Below are 10,000 nucleotides of genomic sequence, written 5' to 3' on the forward strand. Positions count from 1 at the left end.
AGGAGAGGGACAGAGAGAGAAGGAAGGAAGGAGAACAAGAGATAGAGGGAGAGAGAAGGGGAGAGAGAAGGAAGGAAGGAAGGAAGGAAGGAAGGAAGGAAGGAGAGGGAGAGAGAGAGAAGGAAGGGAGGAGAACAAGAGATAGAGGGAGAGAGAAGGGGAGAGAGAAGGAAGGAAGGAGAGGGAGAGAGAGAGAAGGAAGGAAGGAAGGAGGGAGGGAAGGAAGGAAGGAAGGGTGGAAGGAAGGAAGGAAGGAAAGAAGGAAGGAAGGAAGGAGAGGGAGAGAGAAGGAAGGAAGGAAGGAGAGGGAGAGAGAGAGAAGGAAGGAAGGAAGGAGAGGGAGAGAGAGAGAAGGAAGGAAGGAAGGAAGGAAGGAGGGAAGGAAGGAGGGAAGGAAGGAAGGAAAGAAGGAGAGGGAGAGAGAGAGAGAGAAGGAAGGAAGGAGAACAAGAGATAGAGGGAGAGAGAAGGGGAGAGAGAAGGAAGGAAGGAAGGAAGGAAGGAGAGGGAGAGAGAGAGAAGGAAGGAAGGAGGGAAGGAAGGAAGGAAGGAAGGGTGGAAGGAAGGAAGGAAAGAAGGAAGGAAGGAGAGGGAGAGAGAAGCAAGGAAGGAAGGAGAGGGAGAGAGAGAGAAGGAAGGAAGGAAGGAGAGGGAGAGAGAGAGAAGGAAGGAAGGAAGGAGGGAAGGAAGGAAGGAAGGGTGGAAGGAAGGAAGGAAGGAAAGAAGGAAGGAAGGAGAGGGAGAGAGAGAGAAGGAAGGAAGCAAGGATGGACGGACGGAAGGAAGGAGAGGGAAAGAGAGAGAAGGGAGGGAGGGAGGGAGGAAAGGAGGAGAGGGAGAGACAGAGAAGACAGAGAAGGGAGAGAGAAGGGGGGAGAGAGGGAAGGAAGGAAGGAAGAGAAAGAGAAAGGGAGAGGTAAAGAGAGTCCGCCCCACAGAATCCATGGGTCACGGCTTGGTCCTTCCTCAGCCCCACAAGTCTTGGTGCCCCAAGTCCACCGCCCAATCCATGGGGCTGGAGCTCCATGGCTGGTCCTGAGTAGAGCTATGGGGTCTCTAGGGCGGAAGGTTCCATGCTTGGGAGAAGGACGGAAGGAAGGAGGGAGAGAGAGAAGGAAGGAAGGAAGGAGGGAAGGAAGGAAGGAAGGAAGGAGAGGGAGAGGGAGAGAAGGAAGGAAGGAAGGAGAGAGAGAGAAGGAAGGAAGGAGAGAGAGAGAAGGAAGGAAGGAGAACAAGAGATAGGGGGAGAGAGAAGGGGAGAGAGATGGAAGGAAGGAAGGAAGGAAGGAAGGAAGGAAGGAAGGAAGGAAGGAGGGAGGAAGGAGAGTGAGAGAAGGAAGGAAGGAAGGAGAACAAGACAGAGAGAGAGAGAGAAGGGGAGAGAGATGGAAGGGAGGGAGGAAGGAGGGAAGGAAGGGTGGAAAGAAGGAAGGAAGGAGAGGGAGAGAGAGAAGGAAGGAAGGAGAACAAGAGATAGAGGGAGAGGGAAGGGAGGGAGAGAGATGGATGGAAGGAAGGAGAGGGAGAGAGAGAAGGAAGGAAGGAAGGAAGGAAGGAAGGAAGGAAGGAGAAAAAGAGATAGAGGGAGAGAGAAGGGGAGAGGGAAGGAAGGAAGGAAGGAAGGAAGGAAGGAAGGAAGGAAGGAAGGAGAACAAGAGATAGAGGAGCGAGATGGAAGGAAGGAAGGAGAGGGAGAGAGAGAGAAGGAAGGAAGGAGAGGGAGAGAGAAAGAAGGAAGGAAGGAGAGGGAGAGAGAAGGAAGGAAGGAAGGAGAGGGAGAGAGAAGGAAGGAAGGAAGGAGAGGGAGAGAGAAGGAAGGAAGGAAGGAGAGGGAGAGAGAGAGAAGGAACGAGGGAAGGAAGGAAGGAGAGGGAGAGAGAAGGAAGGGAGGAAGGAAGGAAGGAAGGAAGGAAGGAGAGGGAGAGAGGGAAGGAAGGAAGGAAGGAAGGAAGGAGAACAAGAGATAGAGGGAGAGAGAAGGGGAGAGAGAAGGAAGAAAGGAGGGAAGGAGGGAGGGAGGGAGGGAGGAAAGAAGGAGAGACAGAGAAGGAAGGAAGGAAGGAGAACAAGAGATAGAGGGAGAGAGGGGAGAGAGATGGAAGGAAGGAGGGAGGGGAGGGAGGAAGGAAGGAGGGAATGAAGGGAGGAAGGAAGGAAGGAGAAGAAGAGAGAGAGGGAAGGAAGGAGAGGGAGAGAGAAGGAAGGAAGGAAGGAAGGAGAGGGAGAGAGAGAAGGAAGGAAGGAAGGAAGGAAGGAAGGAAGGAAGGAAGGAAGGAAGGAAGGAGAGGGACAGAGAGAGAAGGAAGGAAGGAGAACAAGAGATAGGGGGAGAGAGAAGGGGAGAGAGGGAAGGAAGGAAGGAAGGAGGGAAGGAAGGAAAGAAGGAGAGGGAGAGAGAGACTTTTGCAACTTTCCCACTTTTTGAAAGAAAAGCAACAAGAATTTCCGCTTTCCTTTTTGCAAAGAAAGCGACAGGAATCAGATGCAACATTTTGCAAAATTTCCTCGCTTTTTGCAAGAAGAGCCGCAGGAATTCCCGGTTCCCTTTTTGCAAGGAAATGCAAAAGGAACGCCGTTGCGACATATTGCAAATGGGGTGAATTCTGCAAGAAAAGCAACCGGAATTCAAGCTTCCCTTTTTGCAAGCAGCAGAAATTCCAGTTTCCTTGTTTGCAAAATTTTTTTGCAAAATTCCTCGCTTTTTGCAAGAAAACGCAACACGGGCAGAGCTGCAACTTTTTGCAAAATTCCTCGCTTTTTGCAAGAAAACGCAACACGGGCAGAGCTGCAACTTTTTGCAAAATTCCTCGCTTTTTGCAAGAAAATGCAACAGGGATACAGTTGCAACGTTTTGCAAAAGGGGTGAATTCTGCACCTTTGCAACCTTCCCACTTTTGGCAAGAAAAGCAGCAGGAATTCTAGTTTTCCTTTTGCAACATTTTGCAAACTGGGTTCCTTCTGCACCTTTGCAACTTCCCTGCTTTTTGCAAGAAAAGCCGCAGGAATGCCAGGTTCCCTCTTTGCAAGAAAAATTTGCAAAATTCCTCGCTTTTTTTCGCAAGAAATTCCAGGTTCCCTCTTTGCAATAAAAATTTGCAAAATTCCTCGCTTTTGGCAAGAAATTCCAGGTTCCCTCTTTGCAAGAAAAATTTGCAAAATTCCTCGCTTTTGGCAAGAAATTCCAGGTTCCCTCTTTGCAAGGAAATGCAAAAGGAACGCAGTTGCGACATATTGCAAATGGGCTTAATTCTGCACCTTTGCAACTTCCCTGCTTTTTGCAAGAAAAGCAACCGGAATTCAAGCTTCCCTTTTTGCAAGCAGCAGAAATTCCAGTTTCATTGTTTGCAAAATTTTTTTGCAAAATTCCTCGCTTTTTGCAAGAAAACGCAACAGGGATCAGATGCAACATTTTGCAAAAGGGGTGAATTCTGCACCTTTGCAACTTCCTCGCTTTGGGCCAGAAAAAGCAACAAGGATACAGTTGCAATGTTTTGCAAGGAAATCCAAAAGAAATGCAGTTGCAAAGTTTTGCAAACTGGGTTCCTTCTGCATATTTATTTTATTTTATTTTATTTTATAAATGCAACCTTTTGCCAACTGGGTTCTTTCTGCATATTTATTTTATTTTATTTTATTTTATAAATGCAACCTTTTGCAAACTGGGTTCCTTCTGCATATTTATTTTATTTTATTTTATAAATGCAACCTTTTGCCAACTGGGTTCTTTCTGCATATTTATTTTATTTTATTTTATTTTATTTTATTTTATAAATGCAACCTTTTGCCAACTGGGTTCTTTCTGCATATTTATTTTATTTTATTTTATTTTATTTTATTTTATAAATGCAACCTTTTGCCAACTGGGTTCCTTCTGCATATTTATTTTATTTTATTTTATTTTATAAATGCAACCTTTTGCCAACTGGGTTCCTTCTGCATATTTATTTTATTTTATTTTATTTTATAAATGCAACCTTTTGCCAACTGGGTTCTTTCTGCATATTTATTTTATTTTATTTTATTTTATTTTATTTTATTTTATAAATGCAACCTTTTGCCAACTGGGTTCCTTCTGCATATTTATTTTATTTTATTTTATTTTATAAATGCAACCTTTTGCCAACTGGGTTCTTTCTGCATATTTATTTTATTTTATTTTATTTTATAAATGCAACCTTTTGCAAACTGGGTTCCTTCTGCATATTTATTTTATTTTATTTTATTTTATAAATGCAACCTTTTGCCAACTGGGTTCTTTCTGCATATTTATTTTATTTTATTTTATTTTATAAATGCAACCTTTTGCCAACTGGGTTCCTTCTGCATATTTATTTTATTTTATTTTATTTTATAAATGCAACCTTTTGCCAACTGGGTTCTTTCTGCATATTTATTTTATTTTATTTTATTTTATAAATGCAACCTTTTGCCAACTGGGTTCCTTCTGCATATTTATTTTATTTTATTTTATTTTATAAATGCAACCTTTTGCCAACTGGGTTCTTTCTGCATATTTATTTTATTTTATTTTATTTTATTTTATTTTATAAATGCAACCTTTTGCCAACTGGGTTCCTTCTGCATATTTATTTTATTTTATTTTATTTTATAAATGCAACCTTTTGCCAACTGGGTTCCTTCTGCATATTTATTTTATTTTATTTTATAAAATAAATGCAACCTTTCGCCAACTAGGTTCCTTTTGCATGCATATTTATTTTATTTTATTTTGCAAACGGGGTGAATTCTGCACCTTTGCAAAATTCCTCCCTTTTTGCAAGAAAAAGCAACAAGGATACAGTTGCAATCTTTTGCAAAAGGGGCGGATTCTGCCCCTTTGCAACCTCCCCACTTTTTGCATGAAAAGCGACAAGAATTCCACTTGCAATCTCTTCGCTCCCCCTGCAGGCCGCTCTGGGCAAATCTCCCAGCAGCTCTTGCGGCCGGAGCAAAGGATTCTGGGCCTTGCAGTCTTTGCAAAGGCCTTCCTGCTTTGCAAACCGATTGCATTTCTCCTTTGGGTGCAAATGGGAGGAATGGGGATCGCGCAATTGGTGCAAGGCGAAGGAGAGGATTATCTCGGCTTTTGCAGCAGCAAAAGCGACGGATCGCTCCGTTTCCAGTGAGTTGCAAAGTGCAATTGGGAAGATTTGCAGCAAAATCGGCTGCGTTTTGCAGCTTTGCAAACTTCCGGCTGTTTGCAATTGTAGATTATTCCAGTCCCCACTGCAAATGATTTTATAATCTGCTTTTGTTTTCTTTTCTTTTTATTTTCCCCTCTGCTTTTGCACATTTTCTGCCGTTTGCAATCAAAAGCAACCGTTGCAAAGGCAGATTATTGCCAATAATTTGATTCTCTGCTTTTGCAAACTGGTTTCTCCATTGCAAATCGTTTTATCCTGAGCATTTGCAAACCTTCTGCTGTTTGCAATCAAAAGCAAAGGGAGATTATTATGCTCCACCTTTGCAAACTTCCCGCTTTTTGCAAGAAAAATGGACGCTTGCAGTCAGAAATGATTCCGCTGCCCCTTTGCAGAATTCCTGCAATGGGCAAGAAAAAGCAACGCTTGCAATCTGAAATTTTTATTCTGCACCTTTGCAAACCTTCTGCTGTTTGCAAGAAAAAGCGACGCTGGCGGTCAGAAATGATTCCTCTGCCCCTTTGCAGAATTCCTGCAATGGGCAAGGAAAAGCGGCGGTTGCAATCGGAGATTCTTGCAGCCATTTCTGCACGAAATGTTATTCTCTGCATTTGCCAGCTTTCCGCTGTTTGCAATCAGAAGCGCCAGTTGCAATGGGAGATTCTTTGCAGCAATCATTTGCAATCATCTCCCATTGCAACTGTTGCTTCTCAATGCAAACAGCAGGAAGTTGGCAAATGTGGAAAATGAAATGATTTGCAATCATCTCCCATTGCAACTGTCGCTTCTGATTGCAAGCAGCAGGAAGTTGGCAAATGCGGGAAATGAAATGATTGCAGCCATTTCTGCACGAAATCTGATTCTCTGCATTTGCAAGCTTTCCGCTGTTTGCAATAAGAAGCGCCAGTTGCAACGGGAGATTCTTTGCAAGAATCGCCATCGAAAGCAAGACTTGCCGTCGAAAATGCTGCTTCCCATAATTTGATTTGGCAAGAAAAAGCGACGCTTGCGGTCAGAAATGATTCCTCTGCCCCTTTGCAGAATTTTTACTTCCCCCTCTGCTTTTAATAATAATAATAATAATAATAATAATAATAATAATAATTCTGCCCCTTTGCAGAATTCCTGCAATTGGCAATAAAAAGCAACGCTTGCAATCCGAAATTTTTATTCTGCACCTTTGCAAACCTTCTGCTGTTTGCAAGAAAAAGCGACGCTTGCAGTCAGAAATTATTATTCTGCCCCTTTGCAGAATTCCTGCAATTGGCAATAAAAAGCGGCGGTTGCAATCGGACATTATTGCAGCCATTTCTGCATGAAATGTTATTCTCTGCATTTGCAAACTTTCTGCTGTTTGCGATAAAAAGCAGCGCTGGCCATCGCCGCTTGGCGGAATTTTATTCTGCACATTTGCAAACCTTCAGGGTTTGCAGTCAAAAGCAACGGAGGCAATTGGAGATTTATTGCAGCCCCTGTTGCATGACATTTTATTTCCCGCAATTGCAAGCTTTCTGGGGCTTGCAAATCGAGTCGACGGTTGCAATTGGAGATGATTGCAGTTCCTGTTGAAAACAATTTCATAATCTGCCTTTGCAGTTTTCCCACTGTTTGCAATCAGAAGCAACAGTTGTCATAGAAAATTATGGCCGCCACGGTGGCGCAGAATTTTATTTCCTGCATTGGCAAACCTTCCGGTGCTTGCGATCCAAAGCAACGGTTGCGCGAAAATCTATTCTGCACCATTTGCAACGTGCTGCAGCTTTGCAAACTTCCGGCTGTTTGCAATCAGAAGCGACAGTTGCAATGGGAAATGATTGCAAATCCTTTTATGATCCGCATTTGCAAACTTCCGGCTGTTTGCAATCAGAAGCGACAGTTGCAATTGGAGATGATTGCAAATAATTTTATTTTCCGCATTTGCAAACTTCCGACTGTTTGCAATCAGAAGCGACAGTTGCAATGGGAGATTATTTGCAAGAATTGCAATGAAAAGCAACACTTGCCATCGAAAATTTTGCTCCCCGTGATTTTATTTTGCACATTTGCAAACTTCCTGCTGTTTGCATTGAGAAGCGACAGTTGCAATGGGAGATGATTGCAAATCCTTTTATTTTCCGCATTTGCAAACTTTCTGCTGTTTGCATTGAGAAGCGACAGTTGCAATGGGAGACGATTGCCGTCCAACTTGCATGAAAGCTGATTTGCAATAAGAAAAAGAATGTATTTAAGAAGATGGAGAATTTATTGGCAGTTTGCAATAAGAAGCGGCGATTGCAATTGGAAATCACCTCAGCCATTTTTGCATGGAATTTGCCAACTTCCCGCAACGGTTGCAATTGGAGATTATTGCCGTCTCCATTGCAAATCCTTTTATTCTCCGCGTTTGCAAACTTCCCGCCCTTTGCAATAGGAAGCAACAGTTGAAATTTCCACCCCCCTTGCAAATCCTTTTATTCTCCGCATTTGCAAACTTCCCGCCCTTTGCAATAGGAAGCAACTGTTGAAATTTCCACCCCCCTTGCAAATCCTTTTATTCTCCGCATTTGCAAACTTCCCGCCCTTTGCAATAGGAAGCAACAGTTGAAACTTCCATCCCCCTTGCAAATAATTTGATTTCCCGCATTTGCTGTTTGCATTAAGAATCCATGGTTGCAATGGGAGATTATTGCAAATCCTTTTATTCTCCGCATTTGCAAACTTCCCGCCCTTTGCAATAAGCAGCAACAGTTGAAATTTCCACCCCCCTTGCAAATCCTTTTATTCTCCGCATTTGCAAACTTTCTGCCCTTTGCAATAAGCAGCAACAGTTGAAACTTCCATCCCCCTTGCAAATAATTTGATTTTCCGCATTTGCTGTTTGCATTAAGAATCCATGGTTGCAATGGGAGATTCTTGCAAACATGAAGGCCGCTTGTTTCTCATTGCTTACTTCCGGCTATTCCATAATATCCATTCTATTTCTAATATTATCTTTCCTCTGCCGCCCTATTAAGAAACCGGCCTGATCTTGATGAATGATTTCTGCTAATGCATTGGATTGGTCATCATTTATCATCATGATTTCATCAGGATAATAGAGAAATATTGAATAATAAAGTGAATAAAAGAATTGGTCTGCAGTGTTTCACGGAAAGTCCATCCATGCCTTGCTTTGGGGTCAAGGGAATTCTGGCAGTCACCCTTGCAGATCATTTTATTTCCCACATTTGCAAACTTTCTGGTGCTTGCAATCCGAAAGGAGGGGTTGCAATCATTTTAGGCGACGCTTTGGCGCGTCTTCCGCTGCTTGCAAGAAGAAAGATTGCTTGCAATTGGGGATTATTTGCATGAAATGCTATTTTCCGCACTGGCAAACTTCCTGCTGTTTGCAATCAGAAGCGACAGTTGCAATGGGAGATGATTGCAAATCCTTTTATTGGACCGTCTTTGCAAATAAAAAGCAACGCTTGCAACCGACAATTTTGCTCCCCGCGATTTTATATTCCGCATTTGCAAACTTCCTGCTGTTTGCAATCGGAAGCGACAGTTGCAATGGGAGATGATTGCCAATAATTTTACTTTCCGCACTTGCAAACTTTATTTATTTGCAATCGGAAGCGACCGTTGCAATTGGAAATCATTGCACAGAATTTTATTTTCTTGCAGATAGACAGTCCAATAAAATGAGATTATTTGGAGATGATTTGCAAGAATGGCAATCAAAAGCAACACTTGCCATCGAAAATTTTGCTCCCCACGATTTTATTTTGCACATCTGCAAACTTCCTGCTGTTTGCAATCAGAAGCGACAGTTGCAATGGGAGATGATTGCAAATAATTTTATTTTCCACATTTGCAAACTTTATTTATTTGCAATCAGAAGCAACAGTTGCAATTGGAAATCATTGCAAATAATTTTACTTTCCGCACTTGCAAACTTTATTTATTTGCAATCGGAAGCGACAGTTGCAATTGGAAATCATTGCCAATAATTTTACTTTCCGCACTTGCAAACTTTATTTATTTGCAATCGGAAGAGACAGTTGCAATTGGAGATTGTTGCAAATAATTTTATTTTCCGCACTTGCAAACTTTATTTATTTGCAATCAGAAGCGACAGTTGCAATTGGAAATCATTGCAAATAATTTTACTTTCCGCACTTGCAAACTTTATTTATTTGCAATCAGAAGCGACAGTTGCAATTGGAAATCATTGCCAATAATTTTACTTTCCGCACTTGCAAACTTTATTTATTTGCAATCGGAAGCGACAGTTGCAATTGGAAATCATTGCACAGAATTTTATTTTCTTGCAGATAGACAGTCCAATAAAATGAGATTATTTGGAGATGATTTGCAAGAATGGCAATCAAAAGCAACACTTGCCATCGAAAATTTTGCTCCCCGTGATTTTATTTTGCACATCTGCAAACTTCCTGCTGTTTGCAATCAGAAGCGACAGTTGCAATGGGAGATGATTGCAAATAATTTTATTTTCCGCATTTGCAAACTTTATTTATTTGCAATCGGAAGCGACAGTTGCAATTGGAAATCATTGCCAATAATTTTACTTTCCGCACTTGCAAACTTTATTTATTTGCAATCAGAAGCGACAGTTGCCATTGGAAATCATTGCCAATAATTTTACTTTCCGCACTTGCAAACTTTATTTATTTGCAATCGGAAGCGACCGTTGCAATTGGAAATCATTGCACAGAATTTTATTTTCTTGCAGATAGACAGTCCAATAAAATGAGATTATTTGGAGATGATTTGCAAGAATGGCAATCAAAAGCAACACTTGCCATCGAAAATTTTGCTCCCCACGATTTTATTTTGCACATCTGCAAACTTCCTGCTGTTTGCAATCAGAAGCGACA

The 10,000-nt window shown here is 42.0% G+C and overlaps 1 long non-coding RNA gene across 1 annotated transcript in view; it reads left to right on the plus strand.

Moving 5' to 3' along the window:
* The first annotated feature begins 4,886 nt into the window (after positions 1-4,886).
* LOC309523735 overlaps positions 4,887-10,000 on the plus strand; it is a 10,840-nt gene continuing 5,726 nt past the window's right edge. The window contains exon 1 of the long non-coding RNA XR_014215577.1: positions 4,887-5,122. This is a non-coding gene — a long non-coding RNA (uncharacterized lncRNA). The remainder of the gene's footprint in view (positions 5,123-10,000) is intronic.

The sequence above is a fragment of the Podarcis vaucheri genome (genome assembly GCF_965113315.1).
Source record: "Podarcis vaucheri genome assembly, chromosome: Z".
Classification (NCBI taxonomy): Eukaryota; Metazoa; Chordata; class Lepidosauria; order Squamata; family Lacertidae; genus Podarcis; species Podarcis vaucheri.